General features: G+C 42.5%; 3 long non-coding RNA genes across 3 annotated transcripts; 2 read left to right on the top strand and 1 right to left on the bottom strand.

The window, feature by feature from the left end:
* Window positions 1-5,246: 5,246 nt before the first annotated feature.
* Window positions 5,247-6,041, bottom strand: LOC135401784 (uncharacterized). The gene is made up of 2 exons (XR_010424917.1): window positions 5,785-6,041; window positions 5,247-5,368 (listed from the first exon to the last, which is right to left on the bottom strand). It is a non-coding gene; the product is annotated as an uncharacterized LOC135401784 (long non-coding RNA).
* An 11,193-nt stretch (window positions 6,042-17,234) lies between these two features.
* On the top strand, window positions 17,235-18,044 carry LOC135401775 (uncharacterized). The gene is made up of 2 exons (XR_010424909.1): window positions 17,235-17,491; window positions 17,923-18,044. It is a non-coding gene; the product is annotated as an uncharacterized LOC135401775 (long non-coding RNA).
* Window positions 18,045-21,933: 3,889 nt separating this feature from the next.
* LOC135401770 (uncharacterized) lies at window positions 21,934-22,756 on the top strand. Its single transcript, XR_010424907.1, has 2 exons — window positions 21,934-22,218; window positions 22,635-22,756. It is a non-coding gene; the product is annotated as an uncharacterized LOC135401770 (long non-coding RNA).
* Window positions 22,757-25,339: the final 2,583 nt, after the last annotated feature.

Here is a 25,339-nt window from a genome sequence, read left to right as displayed (position 1 = left end):
GACTGTGATGCCTATTAAGCGCACGTGAAAATTCCATCTAAAATCGGACGGGACAGCGACCCCAAGATATTTGTACTAAACTCCCTTGCAAGTATACTATGATGTTGGCAAAGCCTTTGTTCTACATATAACAGCATAGACACAGTTTTGTCGGTGTTCAAATTGATTTGCAATTTGTAACACCACTCGTTGATGTGTTCTAAACTGCTTTGCAAAGATGCGTAATATAAGGCGAGCAAGGTGAGCCATAAGCAAAGCACACAGAAAAAAAAGAAAGAAAAAGAGAGAGAGAACGATCGGCATATTGAGGACGCACGTTCAGACATCCCTATGTTTTTCGGAATATATCGCGCGATATGTTACGCAGTCATCAGCGAATAAACATGCTTTACAATTAATGTTACTTAACATATCGTGCATATAGACAAGAAACAGCAAAAGTCTCAAGACTGACTCCTGTCGTATACCCCAGGTGTATGGGATTCAATCAGACAGGGAATCAGTCCCGAAGCCAATCCATGATCTTGGTATTATGCGTCAGCTTTCTATAGGGTATGTACACGGTCAAATGCCTTGGAGAGATGCAAAACCAATATTTCAATTTGTATGTTATTATATAAAGCAAATGCAAAGTCGTGGATGAAATCAAACAGGGCCATGACAGCGGAGTAGCCCTCACGAAAGATATGCTGCAAGGAATGCTGTTACTTGATCATGATGTTAATTGTTTGGAAAAGATGTGCTTTAGCAATTCACAAAAGCTGGAAAGAAGAGAAAATTCGAAACCAAAGTCGGGACTCCTGCCTTACGTATCGGTTTTATACGAGCGCATTTCCATTCGTTCGGGACAGTCCCTTCGTCCAGCGATATCTGGAAAATAATTTTGAGGAATTGCACAGCTTACTCGGCGTACCTTCTAAGAAAACCATTCGGAATATTGTCTTGCCCAGAAGACCACAATATCGCGTCCTGAAGTAATCAGTCCCGAGACTTTTTGGACTAGCATATCCACTTTTTTCCTTTGCCAATCTACCCGCAGAAGACTTCTTCATATTTACCTCCCACAGTGGCATAATAAGAAATAGAGATACAAGTGCTGCTTTAAAGTAATGTCATACTAATAATAATTCGGGAGTTTAAGTTGTGCGACAATGGTGATAGATCTATTAGGAGTTTCCCACATCTTCTATATAATCTGTTCTCTGCTGTGCGTCATTTTGTTCCTCTTTTGCTCGATACTTTGAGTAGTCATATGCCAAATTTGCTGGGAGTACGCAACAAAGACGTAGCTATAATATTACTTTTTAGTCTCACTTAATTTTCTCATTTCCTCCTTCAGTGCCTTCGTCAAACCTGAAACCAGGGTTAGTTTCCATCGCCGTCTAATTTTGTTTATGCGACGTTTAAGATGCTAAGCTTCGCGTGTCAGCCATGGTCTTTGAGTGTAAACCTTGTCTTTTTCGTTTCCCCCTTTTTTTTTTTGAATAGCAAGTCGGCTCTTTGCCTGACTAGCCTTTACTTCTTTTTTTTTCTTAATAAACATATTACCCCCCTCCCCCTGGGACACGAACTTTCTTGTGGATATGTGTACAGTGGCCTTGAAAAAATTTCAGGCCATATTAACATTTCTCGAGATGCTACAGATCCAGTTAAAATTTGTACAAGGATCTGCCCAAGGAATATCGTGGAATATCTGGATTTTAGGTCTGTTATGCTTAAATTTTATATGGTGCATCTCAAGAACCATCTTGTGATCTGAATGTCAACCAAGTACTTGGCAGTCCCATTTCCAGTGAAGGGTGTTAGGCACCAGGAACAGATCACGTATTGAAGCAGAAGACTCCTGACTTCTAGTGTACCTCATAGCAAAAGACAATATCAAGTAGTGGATTTTCATTTATGAAGTCTCAAACTCCGGTTGGGGTTTCCTAATTTACACTTCAACATGGGACCATATACTGAACAATCATGACATTATATCCTTAACCGTGTTCAATGTCAATAGGTTTCATTTGTAACTATGTTACACCCTTTTTAATATAACCTGATGATGGCGGTGATGAGGTAACAGAAAAAGATGGGGATATGAGTCGCGACAGAGTCGGGGCCACCCCAGGACGCCTACAAGCGACGAAAATGCAAACAGATGCACATACGGTGAACGGATCAATTGCAAAATGTAGGACAAAGGTCTGAGAACGAGTGAGGGTAGTACGACACAAGTAATATGGCGGGGGGGGGGGGGGGCACACCAAGCGGGCACTTCGCAAGTCATAGGGCACATGTATATTACGCTTTTCAACTTGAATCTTTATAATCTATAATGACTGTCGGTTGTGGACCACAAACCCAGGTGGCGAATTTCAACATTTGTCATCATCAGTGTATTCGTTGTTATTGCATAATGTCACGCTAGCAGCGCTCTTAGGCCGCTCAATCAGTGGATAAAATGAGTTTAACATGATGTTCTAGGAACCCTTTGTATAACATCAATTCCATTCAAGCATTTTCGGTTAATAATACAAGTGTGCATTCTTTTCTTCTCTCTCTCTCTCTCTCTCTCTCTATATATATATATATATACAAAATAAGGAGCAAGGAAGAAGGAGCAAGGAAATAAGGAATATATCTTTCGCGCTATATATATATGACTCGGTCGTTCTACTGGTCAACAGTAATACCGTGCGTGCAGAGAGAATACTACTGCAGTGCTACAATTTCGTTTTTTATGGCCGATACCATGTTCCTTTATAGTTACATAGGGAGCAAAAGAATTACATAACAACTAAGATGTGCGGCGAGGTACACTGTATAGAAAGCGCCATAGTTTAGCTAAATGACAATTTAGTTGAACAATCTACCATCGGCCTATGTTCCGTGACAAAGTGTTCCCAGCTTCCTGTACACAGCAACTCGATAATCTAGGCTGAAAAGAAAGAGTGAAGAGAAAGAAACCATCAAGGAGGCGAGCTCTCGGACGCAGTAGCCGCCCTTTATTTTGTTTTTCGACCCGGCTGTCATCATCCAACGAAGATAAGACATGCGGTCACGTGCTTCGCAACATTCCGATATCTTTCGCTTGCAGGGATCGTCGGCTAGGCAGGCGTGACTGTAGCAAATGTCACATGGTTTAGTTACAAAGAACTGCGGATGCTAGTAAACAGTCAGTGCGGCACACCAACGTAGTGCTGGTCCAAATATATTCGCTATAAAAATAGTCAAGCACACATACACCGTCACACACAGCACATGTTGGACTAGTTCAACGAGAATCCGCTTGGTTCGCAGCGAGCGCATAGCGCCGGAGCTCAGGAGCTTGGCTTCAAAACAGGGGCATCGCGCATTCCATGTATTGAATATGGCGGTAAGCACACCAGTCTTTCTAGCCCACCATACAGGAGCAACGCTCCATGATATAAAAAATGGCGAACATGCTCTCTCGTGCGGTTTTGTTGCAATTTCGACGCGTGATTTCTCTGACTGTAGATACTCTTCACTACCCTATTTAGTATCACTTCACTCAACTTTTAATGCTCTTTCATCTGGTATATATATCGTGCGTGTACCCCCTACAGGTATCTGCTGAGACAGGCAAATGTCAAGGTATATTTCGAAAAAACAAGGATTTTGAGCGTCCGTTTCTCGAAAAGGCCCCTTTTTATTTCATTTATATTTTGCCAGGACACGGCCCGATCTTAGACCTTTCATCTTACGTAAAAACATCCTGCTTCAAAAGACATACAGTGGCGATTAGCCCGTTAAAACGCGGCCCTAGTCTGCGTGCGTACTTGTCGGAGCTCGGCTGCCAGTACCGTGGGATGGCGGGCCTCCTGTCGATGTCGTACAAGAAAGGGGCAACTTTGTGTAATCAAAAGTGGTAGTTTATGTCGATATAATTACAAGTCTGCGAAAAGGCAGTATTTTGCAGTGACAGCGACAAATGATTTTCACTAATTTTCTATGAAAACGTCAGTCTTCTGCACTCACTGCCCACAGTACTAGCTATAAATGTTTCTCGGCCTAGACTTTCCGGTGTCTTGCTTTGCCACGCATGCGAACCCTGTATGCCACTTTCATGCGGTATAGGTTTACCCATTGTTTTTTCTTATGCATTGTAAAAGAAGCCACGTCCTCAGCCCGTACATGGAGTAAATGGACGCGCGTTAGGTGTTTTGGCAAGCACGTTATCACATCTTGTGACTCTAAGATGACGTCTCGCTCGATTGAACGCAAGTTAGGTGTCATGGCATGGTGCTTGATTCCTGTCACACCGATCCTGTGCACCGATCCTGTCACACGCACTTTTGTCGTGGCCTGTTCCTGAACAGCCATGTCGCGCTCGCAAAAGTAGATTTGGAGAGCTGATAGAGCCTATGCCGATTTTGAAAATGGCTCGCCGCTCCATCTGACACGTAAATCATTAGCTGCAAGAGGAACATTCTCGTCAAGGCATTCTTCAATAGCTATGGAAGGTAACAGTGACTGTGCTGAATCGTAACAGAAGTTTTCGCTCACCACACCAAAACTGTGCGTTTCCGTGCCAGCTGTTACCACACATGTAAATATGGAAATCTGTTTTCCACAGTGGCACGCCGTGGGTTCCCAGGTTTCAATAACATGCGCCGCCAGGATAAGGTAACGGTTAACTCAGGTAAACAATGGGAACTCACGTGTCGATAGTGTTTGATAGGCACCTGGTTGCACATTTAATGACACTTAATAACACGCAATCACGTTTAATAACACGCAATGACATGTAATAACACGCAAATGACATTTAATAACACGCAATAACATCCGATGACATTTAATAGCATTTTCCGATCGGGTTGACGTCACGATCAGTCCGTCACCTACGCTGGTTGCCGCGTCAGAGCGCCAGGTAGGTTTCCGACCATGTGTAGTTTCGGTTTGAAATTCCCACCAAGCGCCCTCTAGTTTTCAAGCTTTGGCCGTCTGTAGTTTCGGTTTCGTTTGAAAAAACAAATGGATGTCGGGGCCCGCCACCTAGGTTGGTTGCCGCGCTAGAGCGCCAGCTAGGTTGGTTTCTGACCATGTGTAGTTTTGGTTTCGGTTTGAAATTCCCACCAAGCGCCCCATAATTTTCAAGCTTTGGCCGTCTGCTTTAGACCGTCTGTAGTTTCGGTTTCGGTTTGAAAAATGCATGGCGCGTGACAGCATGATTTTTTTTCCCCATGCCACTGTGATAAGTACACCCAAATAATGATGTGTGTCGGAGACCAGACAACAGTGTATATATTCCTTTTTTATTTTACCACATTATTTTTCTACTCTTTTATTTAACTACCGAAGGACATGTTACAAATTACCAGATTCTTGTTTGGCATCATCCTTGTACAAAAGCAATCTGCAAAACAAAGGAAAACGAAACATCCTGTGAATGCTTTTCTCAATCAGAACAAAGTGTGGGACGGCTAAGATCTTGATCGGGTGCCACGCAACAACAACAAGCAGCATTATCAAAGAGTCGGCTAACGTTTCCATTTTCCGATATGTCTCTCATACTGTGTCGTGCATTTGCGTTGGAGTACGGCCTTTGGACATGCCACACGCTAAAGCAAATAACCCGCTGACAATACTCTCAACAATCACTATAAAGTAGAGGTGTTCTATAGACATGCATTTCCAAACTTGTGTTGCTCATTGTGACAACAGCAAGCAACGAATCGAGAAACAGCGCATGACCGCGTATTGTGGTTACCAGCTGTGATGGTTTCGAAATAAAAATAACCAAAATGGCATAAGGGCGAGGGGTACACTCACATCTTGCATGACGAACTAGCCCTGGGAACGGGACGGAGAGAAGAGGGTCGTCCATGGAGGTTCGTTCACAATCACCGGACTCAGTCTTCGACAGCTAGCTTATAAGACCCTTGATTTTTGTTTTATTTCAAGGGAAGGAGGGATCACGTGAATGCATCGTGGACAGCTTCTCCTTTCGCAGGAGCAGCATGTGAAATGCGATACCTCTTGCCGACACGCTCTTCTTTCTTCTTTTTGTATGATAACACAAGCCGCGAAACACTGTGGCGGAGACACCCGTCTGGCTTTTTCCAAGTGCTCTTTGGGAACGCCAACCACACAAAAACATTATCGTCCTCGCAAGATGTGTTTTCGACTGCTGCACAAAGTAAATAGAGTTATATATGTGACAGTTGAATGAAATCGGTGCTTGATAGTGTACGTCAATAAGACGCTGTCGCTTTGTAGCACGTTGCATGATCTCGAAGCGAGTGGAATACTAAAACGGTTTCACTCATTCTTACGTGACCGTTAGATTAGTAAAACGAAGGATGTGCCTTGAAACGACAGAAAAAAAAAAAAAAGGAATCGACTGTATGAAGCGCGGAATACATTTCCTTTGGAGATTCCCAGATGACTTGATTTCGACGATTATTCGCTAATCGCTAGAACTTCAAACAGCACAATATTCGTCTCAACTTGAAATGGTTCCATAAAATGTGTCCTCTTGACTGCTGTTAAACTAATTTTAATAGGTCCTTTCGAGCAAGGTATGCTTTCTGATTAGGCGGAGGTATCCAGTTTGGCTCTCACGTTTAACCATAACTTCTTCATTTTAATATCGAACACTTTTTCCTTGAAGTGCATGTAGCTTCTCGTAAGGAGAGCAAAATGGTATCAGCCGAAAATTGTCTAATGGTTCACGGCGCTTGATATGGTCATCGAGTTCAATGAATGTGGATACATGAGATGCTGAAACTCTCACAAATGAATTTCTGCTCTTCAATCATCGTTGACCCAAACGATGCAAATCCTACCAGATATGAACACAAGGTGTCAAACAGAACTCTGTTAGCGTCCCGATATGTATGCGGCTGACATATGGGTGATAGTGAGTATAATAGGGAAAAAATGGTTAAACATATAACCAGACCGCGATCTGTAAATATATGATAGTCTACATTTCAGCAGGTTAGGTTTAGTAGGTTCTCCCCTCATCTCTATGTTGTCGATCTATAAGAAAGCATTCAATTAGGTCCAAATTACGATCTTTATCAATTGATAGATTCGAAATGATAGCTTTCCAACTCAATGTCGAATAATTATCTTGGATGATATAACATAAGATATTGGTTGGCGTGCCTTATCCATCCTGGGGGTGTGCTAGCTGTTCACTTCATCGATTTCTAATAGCATATAATAATTGATTCCTTACACATACCTACTTGCGAATCGTTCACATGTTGCTACATGTTGGTACATATAGCTACATTTGATTATCACGAATATGGAATACTTAATTCTCTTGTGAGTGTCTGTATAGCTTGAAATGGGATAGTATCTATTCTTTACATGTGTTGTCTAGAATGTCTTATAGAAATGGTTTGCCCGCGTGTGGACATTGAGTCTATCCACCATGTCCCCCTGTTAATGTATGATTTCTATCGTTTCTTGCGTTAACTATTTACAATTATTGCTAAGATTGTGTGACGGTCCGAGTTTCCTGATAAAATCGGTTTCACAGACTTTTTCCAATTTTTTAACATCAAAGGGACAGCGCGCCCTGTTGCTTTCAAACGGTCGCAAAAGCTCGCGTTCCCCCACAGTTGAAAGCCATAAAACTTTAGTTGACATGTACGCAGTGTCTCTTCGTGGGAAGGGTAACATCTGCTCCCCCTTACACAGAGTTGTTTTCCCTTAGAGGCGGCTTTGTGTAAACGGCAGCATAACTGTACGTTAACGGAAGCAGTGGCAATTACAGCGTTCTTCGAATGCAGTCTCGGGCGCACGTGTGTTGTTGGTTTGGCGTACGTGACTGACCCGGGCTGTGTCATGGCGCGGGAAGGTTATATAAACCATGGGTGACTTCGAGAGAGGGAGAGAGTGGGACAGTCGCCGAAACAGACAACCGTAGTTTTACGTGGAGGGTCCGAACCAGCGAACAGTCGACGAGATGTGATCCAGAGCGGGAGCCCGGACGGATGCCCGGAGGGAGATGGACGACGGCGGCGCCTTGATGCCTGGAACCCACCTTCGACCTGAGGGTTCGTCCCCGAAGTCTCCTTCCACCAGCGCTGACGTCCGGGCAACCGAAGTTACGAACAGGAGGCCCAGCTGGCGGTGACTGACCGGAAAGAGGTGCACCCGACGACGATGTGGCGAGCGAAGAGACGGATCGACGAGGGCGGCAGCCGAGCTCCTGGGACCGAGCCTCCAAGTGGGACGGTAGGCCTGCCGCCAAGTCGCCGTCTTCGCTATTGTTTGACCCGGCCGTGGACCAAGAGTGGAGACCAGGGCGGATGAAGATCGACGGAAGCAGCAACCGAAAGCCACAGCATGGAAAGGCGGCCGTGTAGGTCACTGCTGAAGTCATCTTCAGAGCTCGTCTGCCACGCCATCGTCCATGGCCTGGAGAAGATGTGGTGTCGTCGGGATGCGCAAAGTCAGGGTCAGTCACTCTTGCCGCCTTGTTGTGTCTCCTACGTTTGCACACGATTCACGTGTTCATTAACCGCGCGTTTTGTTTAACTGTTCTTTTAAAGTATACCATGTTCGCTTGATATCATGTGTGTTGTTGCCGCGATTTGTATTATCCATCATACGAACTGAATAATGGCGTAGTGCTTACTTTTATGCATTAAATCATGTCTTGTTGTAGTTGACGAAGTGTGTGGTTGTTATTCCTTCTCGCCTCTGCGGGTGCCCACGCGTTGAGTGTATCCCCTTTTCTTCGGTAATTTTGTGCTCCGTCCCTCCTTCGGCATCGGAAACGAGGGACGTCACAATTGGTTGCAGGTGGATCTATCCCTGTCTCTCGAGAAAAAGATGGAGGTTACATATTTGAGTATCAGATGTCCTATAATAAAAAAAATGAATTTGATTTGATTGTCATCGTATGGATTGAAAACATCTTATTGAAGCTAAAAGCCGTGTCCCTGATGTAAAATAATTATCGCTGGCTTTGATTTCATTCTTCAGATAGAAACATAGTGGTCGTGGTTTGTCGTTTTCATAGACTGCTTGAGTCTCACTCCTCTGCCTCTGTCGATTTCTTGGTGACTGCCTAATATGCTGTGAGAGACTTGTTCTGGGTGGTCGGTTTCTATCATAAAGAATAGTTATTTCTAGCATTGATTTTTTATTTTTTTAGATATTAAGTTGTGGTATAGAAAATTCACTGATTGGTCTGCTGGACCTCTGGGGATTGATTCCTCTGTCGTAGAATAATTACAGTTAGCTCTGATTTTATTCCCTAGATGTGACAAAAAAAGTGTGGTGTAGATAACAAAATATTTTTACTCGTGCTTTACTTGTGCTTACCGTCATGTCATACGATGCCAAATAAAGTTTAACTTGATACATTCGAATTGGTAACTGAGTCTTAATAGTTAGCCTGGATGACCTGATGCAACTTCGAATCGATATTGTAAGGAATGGGAGTATGCAACGTACATAACTCTACAATTTCTATAATATCTAGGGAATATAATCAGAACTAACAACAATTGTTCTATATCAACCCTCCCAGCAATAGGCCATCCATCCAAACGCTCACTTTTCTATGTCCCAACTATTTTTAATATCTGAGAAGGAAAATCAATGCTAGCACCAAGTATTCTTTATCATAGTAGCCGACCAGCTACAATCAATCTCTTGTACCATATTATTTCAGTCATCAAGGAATCGACACAGCTGAGACTCAAGCGGTCTATCAAACGAAGAACAACCACCACTATGTTACTATCTGAGGAATAAAATCACAGCAAGGGATAATTGAGTCTCTGTATGCAATACGGGGATAAGTCGAAAATCCCAAACCGAGAAAACTGTGAGTGAATATTTGCTAAAGTAGTTGCAGATAAGTTCCCTCGAATAACGCAAATGTAAAATGTGTAACATATATGCGTGTGTCTACTCTACATGCATGTCCCGTTAGCGTCCTTTCTGAGCGTGTGATTTAGCAGAGATTGAACAAAATCCAGGAGCATGACATATCCCCTTTTTCTATATAACAAAGCACGCACAGGGCTTTCGTGCAGGAAAAAACACTTTTCATGAGTCGGACTTTCATGGTGACGGCAGGATGGCCGAAGTTACCTTTGTGCAGTGGAGCAGCCTAGATCGTGATTATCGTGCTGCTAAACGAGCATAATCTTGAAAATAATGTTCTGTATGACCAGCAAAACATGACTTATTAGTATAATGCGCACGTTTTCCGATTAAAACGCTCAGTAGCACTACTGACACGGTTACGTGAAGTAGGAAGAACATGTTTTTCGATCGGAAGTCCAAGTTGATTTCTGCACCCAAGCAAAATTTAAGCTACACCATTTCTACGCATGTGTAGAAAAGGGGTATGATCTGAATGTCCATCCCATTGACACACATGCATTTGCCGTTTCTTACCCACCTGTTGCGAGTCAATAAATTGCAATACTGTCCTAAATTTTCTTTGGCAGGTAGATAATGGTATGTAGATATCATTGCAACAAAAACACTAAAAGGGGATAATTTGACTTATCCCCTTATTGCACATAGAGGTTCAATCATTTTATGTGAAAAGCACAACCTTTAATTCCGAGAAGCGATTCTCAATCAACATGCTGGCAATTAACTATTATAGTATGTTGCTAATATTATCCGAAACGATCGACTGCACAACACAACACAGGATGGATAAAGCAGCATAAACAACATGCTGCATAATGTAAAACCCCGAGACTAGGGAACACGAAAGGACAGACACAACACGAAGTCGTTTCGTGTTCCCTAGTCTCGGGGTTTTACATTATGCAACATCTTCACCAGCTCGCTTTGCTTCCTAGCCTTTTTTTTTCACTGTCATAAACAACATGTTATATATTTTCATCGCGGTTAATTACGACTCTATGAAGCGCGGAATACATTTCCTTTGGAGTTTCCCAGATGACTTGATTTCGACCATTATTCGCTAAAACTTCAAAGAGCGCAATATTCGTCTCAACTTAAAATGGTTCCACTCCTGACTGGTGTTAAGCTAATTTTGATAGGTCCTTTCCAGCTTATCACATCTAGGGAATAAAATCAGAGCTAACTGCAATTATTCTACGACAAAGGAATCAATTCCCAGAGATGTGTCCAGCGAACCAATCACTCAATTTTCTGTACCACAACTATTTTTTAAATCTCAAAAATACAAAAATCAATGCTAGCAATAATTATTATTTATGATAAAAAACCGGCCACCCACAACAAGTCAATCACAGCATATTAGGCAGTCATCAAGAAATCGACAGAGACAGAGGAGTGAGACTCAAGCAGTCTATGAAAACGACAAACCACCACCACTATGTTTCTATCTGAAGAATGAAATCAAAGCTAGCGATAATTATTTTACATCAGGGACACGGCTTTTAGCTTCAATAAGTGTTTCAAGCCATACGATGACAATCAAATCAAATTCTTTTTTTTTATTATAGGACATCTGATACTCAAATATGTAACCTCCATCCTTTTCTCTAGAGACAGGGATAGACCCACCTGCAACCAACCTTATCAATAATTGTACATAGTTAACACTAGAAACGATAGAAATCATACATTAACAGGCGAACATGGTGGATAGACTCAATGTCCACACGCGGGCAAACCATTTCTATATGACATTCTAGACAACACATGTAAAGAATAGATACTATCCCATTTCAAGCCATACAGACACTCACAAGAGAATTAAGTATTCCATATTCGTGATAATCAAATGTAGCTATATGTACCAACATGTAGCAACATGTGAACGATTCGCAAGCAGGTATGTGTAAGGAATTAATTATTCTATGCTATTAGAAATCGATGAAGCGAACAGCACATCCAGGATGGATAAAGCATACCAACCAACACCATATATTATATGATTCAAGAAAATTATTACATATTGATACTATTGGAAAGCTATCATTTCGAATCTATCAATTGAAAGACCGTAATTTGGATCTTTGGGCCAGTACCGCTTGCGGTGCTGTTCCGGGAAGACCTTTTCTTGATCTTTGGATAAGATTTGGATTTGAGATCGACAACATAAAGATGATGGGAGAACCTACCTAACCTTACCTACTAACCTACTGAAATGTACACTATCATATATTTACAGTACGCGGTCTCGTTATATGTTTAAACAGTTTTCCCAATTATACTCGCTGTCACCATATGTTATCCGCATACATATCGGGATGCTAACAGAGTAACATTTGACACCTTGTGTTCGTATCTGGTAGGATTTGAAAACAACTTCAATGACAACAGCCTCAAAATAGACAAATGTTGTAATTGTCGTCTGAGCATCATATGTTATAAGCATTACTATGCTACACATCACGATGAGAAAAAAGAGATAACATTTATTTAGAAGGCATGGCACGAGTGGGTGACGCAAGTTTTAATTAAAGAAGACAATCTGAAGGATCAGGAAGTGTCAGTGTCAATCGAGTGAAAGCAAGAACATCTGAAAAGAACACTAAATAATGTTTACATAACCACGGTCAAATTTGAGCATAAGTAAGCAGTGTGCATCTGTTAAGTGCGAAATGATCATCAAAACTTCAAAGAACTTATCCCATCAAGCAAAACATAATCTTTATTTGCTTTTCTTTCATTAGCATTTCTTTCATGACTAATATTTTTTTTCTTACTTCATATCGTTGACTAGGTGACAGAGGCACAAACGTTTTACATGTATCACTTTGATTAAAGTACTTTGTTCATCATTTTTGTTTGCTTTGTTCAGTTACTTTGTTCAATCGTTAATTATGTGTACAAATTTTTAATTGCAAACCGTCTTCAGGATAGCGCTTCTATAATTTGGATAGTGAACATTGATTTCGAAAGCATGACATGGGGCTGGGAACACTGAAATACTCAGCCTCGGATGTGATAGGAATCCTCGCTGATGGATTGCCTTTCATAAAGAAATCGGTCAGATCGAATAACCATATCCAAGCAGTGTATATCGAATGAATCATTACAGATTTTCTTGCCATTCCATCTGTATATTGATAGGGAAAGTATTTTTAAGTCATATCACATGATGTGCCCGCTCTATCAAATCCATGCAATTATTTGCGGCTCGCAGTTGACATCACCGTTTGGATCAACGATGATTCAAGAGCAGAAATTCATTTGTGAGAGTTTCAGCATCTCATGTATCCACATTAATTGAAACTCGATGACCATATCAAGTGCGGTGAACCATTAGACAGTTTTCGATTGATACCATTTTGCTCTCCTTACGAGAAGCTACATGAGATTGTGCAAGTTTGTGGCAGTCAAATGCTTATTCCTAAAACGCTATGGTACACGGCTAAGACATCTGACTGTACTGATGAATTCTGTATTCAATCGACTTATCATAAAGAAACACTATTTGGTACACTCTCAATTCATCACTACTCAGGACAAGGACGGCAAACGAAGGATTCGTAAGTTGGAAGATCACTTCAAGGAAAAAGTGTTCGATATCAAAATAAAGAAGTTATGGTTAAAAGTGAGAGTCAAACTGGACACCTCCATCTAATCAGAAAGCACACCTTGCTGGAAAGGACCTATCAAAATTAGCTTAACACCAGTCAGGAGTGGAACCATTTTAAGTTGAGACGAATATTGCGCTCTTTGAAGTTTTAGCGAATAATGGTCGAAATCAAGTCATCTGGGCAACTCCAAAGGAAATTTATTCCGCGCTTCATAGAGTCGTAATTAACCGCGATGAAAATATATAACATGTTGTTTATGACAGTGAAAAAAAAAGGCTAGGAAGCAAAGCGAGCTGGTGAAGATGTTGCATAATGTAAAACCCCGAGACTAGGGAACACGAAACGACTTCGTGTTGTGTCTGTCCTTTCGTGTTCCCTAGTCTCGGGGTTTTACATTATGCAGCATGTTGTTTATGCTGCTTTATCCATCCTGTGTTGTGTTGTGCAGTCGATCGTTTCGGATAATATTAGCAACATACTATAATAGTTAATTGCCAGCATGTTGATTGAGAATCGCTTCTCGGAATTAAAGGTTGTGCTTTTCACATAAAATGATTGAACCTCTATGTGCAATAAGGGGATAAGTCAAATTATCCCCTTTTAGTGTTTTTGTTGCAATGATATCTACATACCATTATCTACCTGCCAAAGAAAATTTAGGACAGTATTGCAATTTATTGACTCGCAACAGGTGGGTAAGAAACGGCAAATGCATGTGTGTCAATGGGATGGACATTCAGATCATACCCCTTTTCTACACATGCGTAGAAATGGTGTAGCTTAAATTTTGCTTGGGTGCAGAAATCAACTTGGACTTCCGATCGAAAAACATGTTCTTCCTACCTCACGTAACAGTGTCAGTAGTGCTACTGAGCGTTTTAATCGGAAAACGTGCGCACTATACTAATAAGTCATGTTTTGCTGGTCATACAGAACATTATTTTCAAGATTATGCTCGTTTAGCAGCACGATAATCACGATCTAGGCTGCTCCACTGCACAAAGGTAACTTCGGCCATCCTGCCGTCACCATGAAAGTCCGACTCATGAAAAGTGTTTTTCCCTGCACGAAAGCCCTGTGCGTGCTTTGTTATATAGAAAAAGGGGATATGTCATGCTCCTGGATTTTGTTCAATCTCTGCTAAATCACACGCTCAGAAAGGACGCTAACGGGACATGCATGTAGAGTAGACACACGCATATATGTTACACATTTTACATTTGCGTTATTCGAGGGAACTTATCTGCAACTACTTTAGCAAATATTCACTCACAGTTTTCTCGGTTTGGGATTTTCGACTTATCCCCGTATTGCATACAGAGACTCAATTATCCCTTGCTGTGATCTTATTCCTCAGATAGTAACATAGTGGTGGTTGTTCTTCGTTTGATAGACCGCTTGAGTCTCACCTGTGTCGATTCCTTGATGACTGAAATAATATGGTACAAGAGATTGATTGTAGCTGGTCGGCTACTATGATAAAGAATACTTGGTGCTAGCATTGATTTTCCTTCTCAGATATTAAAAATAGTTGTGACATAGAAAAGTGAGCGTTTGGATGGATGGCCTATTGCTGGGAGGGTTGATATAGAACAATTGTTGTTAGTTCTGATTATATTCCCTAGATATTATAGAAATTGTAGAGTTATGTACGTTGCATACTCCCATTCCTTACAATATCGATTCGATGTTGCATCAGGTCATCCGGGCTAACTATTAAGACTCAGTTACCAATTCGAATGTATCAAGTTAAACTTTATTTGGCATCGTATGACATGACGATAAGCACAAGTAAAGCACGAGTAAAAATATTTTGTTATCTACACCACACTTTTTTTGTCACATCTAGGGAATAAAATCAGAGCTAACTGTAATTATTCTACGACAGAGGAATCAATCCCCAGAGGTCCAGCAGACCAATCAGTGAATTTTCTATACCACAACTTAATATCTAAAAAAATAAAAAATCAATGCTAGAAATAACTATTCTTTATGATAGAAACCGACCACCCAGAACAAGTCTCTCACAGCATATTAGGCAGTCACCAAGAAATCGACAGAGGCAGAGGAGTGAGACTCAAGCAGTCTATGAAAACGACAAACCACGACCACTATGTTTCTATCTGAAGAATGAAATCAAAGCCAGCGATAATTATTTTACATCAGGGACACGGCTTTTAGCTTCAATAAGATGTTTTCAATCCATACGATGACAATCAAATCAAATTCATTTTTTTTATTATAGGACATCTGATACTCAAATATGTAACCTCCATCTTTTTCTCGAGAGACAGGGATAGATCCACCTGCAACCAATCTTAGCAATAATTGTAAATAGTTAACGCAAGAAACGATAGAAATCATACATTAACAGGGGGACATGGTGGATAGACTCAATGTCCACACGCGGGCAAACCATTTCTATAAGACATTCTCGACAACACCATGTCAAGAATAGATACTATCCCATTTCAAGCTATACAGACACTCACAAGAGAATTAAGTATTCCATATTCGTGATAATCAAATGTAGCTATATGTACCAACATGTAGCAACATGTGAACGGTTCGCAAGTAGGTATGTGTAAGGAATCAATTATTATATGCTATTAGAAATCGATGAAGTGAACAGCTAGCACACCCCCAGGATGGATAAGGCACGCCAACCAATATCTTATGTTATATCATCCAAGATAATTATTCGACATTGAGTTGGAAAGCTATCATTTCGAATCTATCAATTGATAAAGATCGTAATTTGGACCTAATTGAATGCTTTCTTATAGATCGACAACATAGAGATGAGGGGAGAACCTACTAAACCTAACCTGCTGAAATGTAGACTATCATATATTTACAGATCGCGGTCTGGTTATATGTTTAACCATTTTTTCCCTATTATACTCACTATCACCCATATGTCAGCCGCATACATATCGGGACGCTAACAGAGTTCTATTTGACACCTTGTGTTCATATCTGGTAGGATTTGCATCGTTTGGATCAACGATGATTGAAGAGCAGAAATTCATTTGTGAGAGTTTCAGCATCTCATGTATCCACATTCATTGAACTCGATGACCATATCAAGAACCATTGATCAGTGAACCATTAGACAATTTTCGGCTGATACCATTTTGCTCTCCTTACGAGAAGCTACATGCACTTCAAGGAAAAAGTGTTCGATATTAAAATGAAGAAGTTATGGTTAAACGTGAGAGCCAAACTGGATACCTCCGCCTAATCAGAAAGCATACCTTGCTCGAAAGGACCTATTAAAATTAGTTTAACAGCAGTCAAGAGGACACATTTTATGGAACCATTTCAAGTTGAGACGAATATTGTGCTGTTTGAAGTTCTAGCGATTAGCGAATAATCGTCGAAATCAAGTCATCTGGGAATCTCCAAAGGAAATGTATTCCGCGCTTCATACAGTCGATTCCTTTTTTTTTTTTCTGTCGTTTCAAGGCACATCCTTCGTTTTACTAATCTAACGGTCACGTAAGAATGAGTGAAACCGTTTTAGTATTCCACTCGCTTCGAGATCATGCAACGTGCTACAAAGCGACAGCGTCTTATTGACGTACACTATCAAGCACCGATTTCATTCAACTGTCACATATATAACTCTATTTACTTTGTGCAGCAGTCGAAAACACATCTTGCGAGGACGATAATGTTTTTGTGTGGTTGGCGTTCCCAAAGAGCACTTGGAAAAAGCCAGACGGGTGTCTCCGCCACAGTGTTTCGCGGCTTGTGTTATCATACAAAAAGAAGAAAGAAGAGCGTGTCGGCAAGAGGTATCGCATTTCACATGCTGCTCCTGCGAAAGGAGAAGCTGTCCACGATGCATTCACGTGATCCCTCCTTCCCTTGAAATAAAACAAAAATCAAGGGTCTTATAAGCTAGCTGTCGAAGACTGAGTCCGGTGATTGTGAACGAACCTCCATGGACGACCCTCTTCTCTCCGTCCCGTTCCCAGGGCTAGTTCGTCATGCAAGATGTGAGTGTACCCCTCGCCCTTATGCCATTTTGGTTATTTTTATTTCGAAACCATCACAGCTGGTAACCACAATACGCGGTCATGCGCTGTTTCTCGATTCGTTGCTTGCTGTTGTCACAATGTGCTGTTGTCACATGAGCAACACAAGTTTGGAAATGCATGTCTATAGAACACCTCTACTTTATAGTGATTGTTGAGAGTATTGTCAGCGGGTTATTTGCTTTAGCGTGTGGCATGTCCAAAGGCCGTACTCCAACGCAAATGCACGACACAGTATGAGAGACATATCGGAAAATGGAAACGTTAGCCGACTCTTTGATAATGCTGCTTGTTGTTGTTGCGTGGCACCCGATCAAGATCTTAGCCGTCCCACACTTTGTTCTGATTGAGAAAAGCATTCACAGGATGTTTCGTTTTCCTTTGTTTTGCAGATTGCTTTTGTACAAGGATGATGCCAAACAAGAATCTGGTAATTTGTAACATGTCCTTCGGTAGTTAAATAAAAGAGTAGAAAAATAATGTGGTAAAATAAAAAAGGAATATATACACTGTTGTCTGGTCTCCGACACACATCATTATTTGGGTGTACTTATCACAGTGGCATGGGGAAAAAAAATCATGCTGTCACGCGCCATGCATTTTTCAAACCGAAACCGAAACTACAGACGGTCTAAAGCTTGAAACAAGGGGGGGGGGGGGGCTTCTGCAACCATTCAAAACCTAGGAATTCCAAACCGAAACTAAAACTACACATGGTCATAAACTATACGGGAACCAACCTTGGCGTCGGGTCCCGACATCCATTTTGTTAAAACCGAAACCGAAACTACAGACGGCCAAAGCTTGAAAATTATGGGGCGCTTGGTGGGAATTTCAAACCGAAACCAAAACTACACATGGTCAGAAACCAACCTAGCTGGCGCTCTAGCGCGGCAACCAACCTAGGTGGCGGGCCCCGACATCCATTTGTTTTTTCAAACGAAACCGAAACTACAGACGGCCAAAGCTTGAAAACTAGAGGGCGCTTGGTGGGAATTTCAAACCGAAACTACACATGGTCGGAAACCTACCTGGCGCTCTGACGCGGCAACCAGCGTAGGTGACGGACTGATCGTGACGTCAACCCGATCGGAAAATGCTATTAAATGTCATCGGATGTTATTGCGTGTTATTAAATGTCATTTGCGTGTTATTACATGTCATTGCGTGTTATTAAACGTGATTGCGTGTTATTAAGTGTCATTAAATGTGCAACCAGGTGCCTATCAAACACTATCGACACGTGAGTTCCCATTGTTTACCTGAGTTAACCGTTACCTTATCCTGGCGGCGCATGTTATTGAAACCTGGGAACCCACGGCGTGCCACTGTGGAAAACAGATTTCCATATTTACATGTGTGGTAACAGCTGGCACGGAAACGCACAGTTTTGGTGTGGTGAGCGAAAACTTCTGTTACGATTCAGGACAGTCACTGTTACCTTCCATAGCTATTGAAGAATGCCTTGACGAGAATGTTCCTCTTGCAGCTAATGATTTACGTGTCAGATGGAGCGGCGAGCCATTTTCAAAATCGGCATAGGCTCTATCAGCTCTCCAAATCTACTTTTGCGAGCGCGACATGGCTGTTCAGGAACAGGCCACGACAAAAGTGCGTGTGACAGGATCGGTGCACAGGATCGGTGTGACAGGAATCAAGCACCATGCCATGACACCTAACTTGCGTTCAATCGAGCGAGACGTCATCTTAGAGTCACAAGATGTGATAACGTGCTTGCCAAAACACCTAACGCGCGTCCATTTACTCCATGTACGGGCTGAGGACGTGGCTTCTTTTACAATGCATAAGAAAAAACAATGGGTAAACCTATACCGCATGAAAGTGGCATACAGGGTTCGCATGCGTGGCAAAGCAAGACACCGGAAAGTCTAGGCCGAGAAACATTTATAGCTAGTACTGTGGGCAGTGAGTGCAGAAGACTGACGTTTTCATAGAAAATTAGTGAAAATCATTTGTCGCTGTCACTGCAAAATACTGCCTTTTCGCAGACTTGTAATTATATCGACATAAACTACCACTTTTGATTACACAAAGTTGCCCCTTTCTTGTACGACATCGACAGGAGGCCCGCCATCCCACGGTACTGGCAGCCGAGCTCCGACAAGTACGCACGCAGACTAGGGCCGCGTTTTAACGGGCTAATCGCCACTGTATGTCTTTTGAAGCAGGATGTTTTTACGTAAGATGAAAGGTCTAAGATCGGGCCGTGTCCTGGCAAAATATAAATGAAATAAAAAGGGGCCTTTTCGAGAAACGGACGCTCAAAATCCTTGTTTTTTCGAAATATACCTTGACATTTGCCTGTCTCAGCAGATACCTGTAGGGGGTACACGCACGATATATATACCAGATGAAAGAGCATTAAAAGTTGAGTGAAGTGATACTAAATAGGGTAGTGAAGAGTATCTACAGTCAGAGAAATCACGCGTCGAAATTGCAACAAAACCGCACGAGAGAGCATGTTCGCCATTTTTTATATCATGGAGCGTTGCTCCTGCGCGCCAAAATTTGCGCTTGGACTGCCGGCCTGTAGGCCTACTAAAGTATTAAAAAATTTCACTGCAGCATCTTTTAAGACTCGGGAGATATACGCGTGCAAACAGGGCAAAACTGAAACACTCGAATTCAGGGCCGGATTTTCTGGAGTTTTTTGCGCGAAAACTATTCCGTAGAAATTCTTCATTTTACCGCTGTTGGTCATCATGTACGATGAGCTTCTAAATATAAAAAAATAATGAAAATCCAAGAGGTCGATGGGACCTCCCTGACTGAACTGACGTGAAACCGGCCTGTACCTAATAGATGCCCTCCACCTGTTTTGCGTTAATTCGCGGATGGCGTCTGTGTGATCCTGTCGCTGGAGTGTTCCATAGGGCCTGCCTTGAAGGCATTTGAAGACAACGAAGCTGTTTCAGGGGCTAGACTGAAGAGATCAAAAAGTGAAGGACTGTTTTTGAACGTCCATATCTTCCTGCGAGGCTCCTTCCGCGTTCCAGTGAGTTCGGATATCAAAATTATTAGTGTAAATATCAGTCGTACTGGGATATCGAAATTGCCCCGTGTTTAGCCATTCCAGCGCTGTCCTTAGGACCAGCTTAGGACCCTTGATTTGCCCATCACTTTTCCGGCTCACCTGTTAGTGGCCTTGTACTACAGCCGCTTGCAGTTCTAATAGTCGTTGCCACGCCGTCACCATTAATCCGTGCTGCCATCACAAGACGCGCCTTCCGTTTTCTTCGGCGGATCGGTGGAGTGGCTCGCCAAATCCAGCTTGCACCCAATACGCAGGGCAGCTCAACCCTGCCGGTGGTGTTCGACAAGCGCCTTGCACTTCAGAGGCGCGTTTTCCCATTTTTCTAAGCACTGCATACTCCTGAACGACCTGCGTGCGCATTAGTACAGTAGTTTCTTGAGATGAGCCGCCAGGTGGTTTATCGAGAGCTCCCGGTTTCGGCGTATGTCCAAAGTCTTTTAGGACTCCGGCTTCCTGCACTCTAAAAACTGAATTTCACCGCATAGCACGCTCTGCGCCAACCATTGCAAGGAATGATAGTGTTATCGCGCCTGATTCGAGGAGAGAGGGAGGCGTACGCCTTATTGTGTCAATGATCATGTGTCCAAATTGACACAAAAAGGCGTACGCCCCCCTCTTTCTTCGAATCAGAAGCGATAACCCTATCATTCCTGGCAATGGTTGGCGCGGAGCGTGCTATGCGGTGAAGTTCAGTTTTTAGAGTGTGACGCTGACATTCAGTTGCGCTTTCTATACGGCAATCAATGAGATGCAGTCCGATCCAGGAGCCCCTTCGGTGCCGACAAAACACAACTTTCTTGGCGTCGTATCGCTGCGCAATGGCTAGGTTATGGTTAAACGTGAGAGCCAAACTGGATACCTCCGCCTAATCAGAAAGCATACCTTGCTCGAAAGGACCTATTAAAATTAGTTTAACAGCAGTCAAGAGGACACATTTTATGGAACCATTTCAAGTTGAGACGAATATTGTGCTGTCTGAAGTTCTAGCGATTAGCGAATAATCGTCGAAATCAAGTCATCTGGGAATCTCCAAAGGAAATGTATTCCGCGCTTCATACAGTCGATTCCTTTTTTTTTTTTTTTTCATTCGTTTCAAGGTACATCCTTCGTTTTACTAATCTAACGGTCACGTAAGAATGAGTGAAACCGTTTTAGTATTCCACTCGCTTCGAGATCATGCAACGTGCTACAAAGCGACAGCGTCTTATTGACGTACACTATCAAGCACCGATTTCATTCAACTGTCACATATATAACTCTATTTACTTTGTGCAGCAGTCGAAAACACATCTTGCGAGGACGATAATGTTTTTGTGTGGTTGGCGTTCCCAAAGAGCACTTGGAAAAAGCCAGACGGGTGTCTCCGCCACAGTGTTTCGCGGCTTGTGTTATCATACAAAAAGAAGAAAGAAGAGCGTGTCGGCAAGAGGTATCGCATTTCACATGCTGCTCCTGCGAAAGGAGAAGCTGTCCACGATGCATTCACGTGATCCCTCCTTCCCTTGAAATAAAACAAAAATCAAGGGTCTTATAAGCTAGCTGTCGAAGACTGAGTCCGGTGATTGTGAACGAACCTCCATGGACGACCCTCTTCTCTCTGTCCCGTTCCCAGGGCTAGTTCGTCATGCAAGATGTGAGTGTACCCCTCGCCCTTATGCCATTTTGGTTATTTTTATTTCGAAACCATCACAGCTGGTAACCACAATACGCGGTCATGCGCTGTTTCTCGATTCGTTGCTTGCTGTTGTCACAATGAGCAACACAAGTTTGGAAATGCATGTCTATAGAACACCTCTACTTTATAGTGATTGTTGAGAGTATTGTCAGCGGGTTATTTGCTTTAGCGTGTGGCATGTCCAAAGGCCGTACTCCAACGCAAATGCACGACACAGTATGAGAGACATATCGGAAAATGGAAACGTTAGCCGACTCTTTGATAATGCTGCTTGTTGTTGTTGCGTGGCACCCGATCAAGATCTTAGCCGTCCCACACTTTGTTCTGATTGAGAAAAGCATTCACAGGATGTTTCGTTTTCCTTTGTTTTGCAGATTGCTTTTGTACAAGGATGATGCCAAACAAGAATCTGGTAATTTGTAACATGTCCTTCGGTAGTTAAATAAAAGAGTAGAAAAATAATGTGGTAAAATAAAAAAGGAATATATACACTGTTGTCTGGTCTCCGACACACATCATTATTTGGGTGTACTTATCACAGTGGCATGGGGAAAAAAAATCATGCTGTCACGCGCCATGCATTTTTCAAACCGAAACCGAAACTACAGACGGTCTAAAGCTTGAAACAAGGGGGGGGGGGGCTTCTGCAACCATTCAAAACCTAGGAATTCCAAACCGAAACTAAAACTACACATGGTCATAAACTATACGGGAACCAACCTTGGCGTCGGGTCCCGACATCCATTTTGTTAAAACCGAAACCGAAACTACAGACGGCCAAAGCTTGAAAATTATGGGGCGCTTGGTGGGAATTTCAAACCGAAACCAAAACTACACATGGTCAGAAACCAACCTAGCTGGCGCTCTAGCGCGGCAACCAACCTAGGTGGCGGGCCCCGACATCCATTTGTTTTTTCAAACGAAACCGAAACTACAGACGGCCAAAGCTTGAAAACTAGAGGGCGCTTGGTGGGAATTTCAAACCGAAACCAAAACTACACATGGTCGGAAACCTACCTGGCGCTCTGACGCGGCAACCAGCGTAGGTGACGGACTGATCGTGACGTCAACCCGATCGGAAAATGCTATTAAATGTCATCGGATGTTATTGCGTGTTATTAAATGTCATTTGCGTGTTATTACATGTCATTGCGTGTTATTAAACGTCATTGCGTGTTATTAAGTGTCATTAAATGTGCAACCAGGTGCCTATCAAACACTATCGACGCGTGAGTTCCCATTGTTTACCTGAGTTAACCGTTACCTTATCCTGGCGGCGCATGTTATTGAAACCTGGGAACCCATTGTTCACACTATCGATACATGATTTCCATTGTTTTCTGATATATCTTATCGTGCGTGTGCGTGTCGCATGTAACCTGAGCGGCCCATTGTTAACAAGTGCTATATCTATCACTACTTAAGAGCTCACAAATCATTTGCATAGTGATTGTGTACCGGTACTGGGTGCACAGTTCTGCAATGAGACACTAAGGTCTCTGTTACGTATCGCCCCATAAGCTGTATCGCTGTAGAAAGATGAACAATTCTCTTCTATTCCAGATTTTTAACAGTATGATAGCCGGAGGCCATGAGGGCAGTGTTGTTTCACTTTGTTTTGAAGAACCCGACCCAGCTGCCAATAGGGGTGACGCACATGATAACGACCTGTCGCAGAATGTAAGCTTTGAAGTATGCACTGGACGCAGCTAGCAGCAACATTACAAGGGCGTGCATATCTTTTCTGATAAGCGATGTGGTGATGTGGACAGTGTTGCTGTGGTCAGTTAGGATTACGTCACGATGAGGGTTCCTTTTGTTATACACCTCGCATGTACTTAAGCAATAGTGCAGCACTTTTATTTTAAAAAGAATGTGCTTTTAATTTCATTGCTAGTGTCTTTCTTGTACCTAAACGTCAGCGGTTCAATCCCGAGAATGTTAAAGCAGGCGCAACAGGCATTGCATAACGCTGAGGTATATCAATAGTTGTTGGCAGTAAGACGAAATGATCGTGATTTCAATACACGGAGTATTAGTTACTGTTGCTTTAATCAACTCCTTACCTTATAGCAGTCACACGCTGAGGAAGAAAGGTCCCCCTCAGTCTTACCAGAAGGAGCGCAACGGCGCTGTGTGCAGGATAGCGTACGTAGGAAGAGGGAGGCCACAACAAAAACAGTTTTTTTTATAGAAACGCTACTAAATGAGAATGAGAGGCTTCGTGAAAGCCTTCTCGAGGTTCTTAACAAGGAACTGGAGCTACGCACAAGACAAGTGCAGCCTATGGAGCAAAGCAATAGAATGCAGGAGAGATTAGTTAGATACTTGGAGCGCATGTCAGAAAATTGAAACTGTGCAGAGATTTTCAAACGCCTTAGGTATTTATGAATAAAAAGTAGGAAAACCAATGCTTAATTCAGGGCATATGAAACAGGTAATTATTAGAAATGAAACGGAGCTTAAAATCGATTACCAATTTTGAAAATAAGAGACAAGTGCCTCGCGCACTCTGGTACCGCTGCTTGTGCATGCGGAGGTGAGGTGCTCTGGCTAACCCCGTGCCTGATCGATGGATGTCGCTTCTGCGATCCACGTTGGCTCTGCAAGATCGCTGAAATGTTTGCACATGTTATGCCATATGCAGCAAGCGCGTATGATGACATTGACGTTTCCTGTGTCGCATTCCGTCCTTTTCATCACGTATCGGAAGCGGGCTTTCAATCTGCCAAAAGCGTTCTCAACGACTATCCTCGACCGTGAAAGATCGTAGTTGAAGGTGGCTCTGTGCCGGTGTGAGTGGTGCGTTGTGAGGGAAAGGTTTCACCAAGGACTTGCTCAGCTTGGTCGGAGAGTATAAGGGGTGGAACTGCTGTACCACTGATCAGTTTTGTAGGATGAGCAAATAGCGGGCCCTGTATTAGCGAACTCTTGATGAACTCTTCAACTTGATCGGGTGAATACATACGCATCATGACAGCACCCAGGTGACCCAATAGTGATGTAACGGAACTGGTGCCTGTGGTCCACCAGGGCCAAAAGCACCACACTGTACCTGAAACCGTACGCAAGATAGCTT

The sequence above is a fragment of the Ornithodoros turicata genome, chromosome 1, assembly GCF_037126465.1.
Source record: "Ornithodoros turicata isolate Travis chromosome 1, ASM3712646v1, whole genome shotgun sequence".
In the NCBI taxonomy this organism is placed as follows: Eukaryota; Metazoa; Arthropoda; class Arachnida; order Ixodida; family Argasidae; genus Ornithodoros; species Ornithodoros turicata.
Note: the sequence above shows the minus strand (reverse complement) of the source record. Positions and strands in the feature narration are given on the sequence as shown.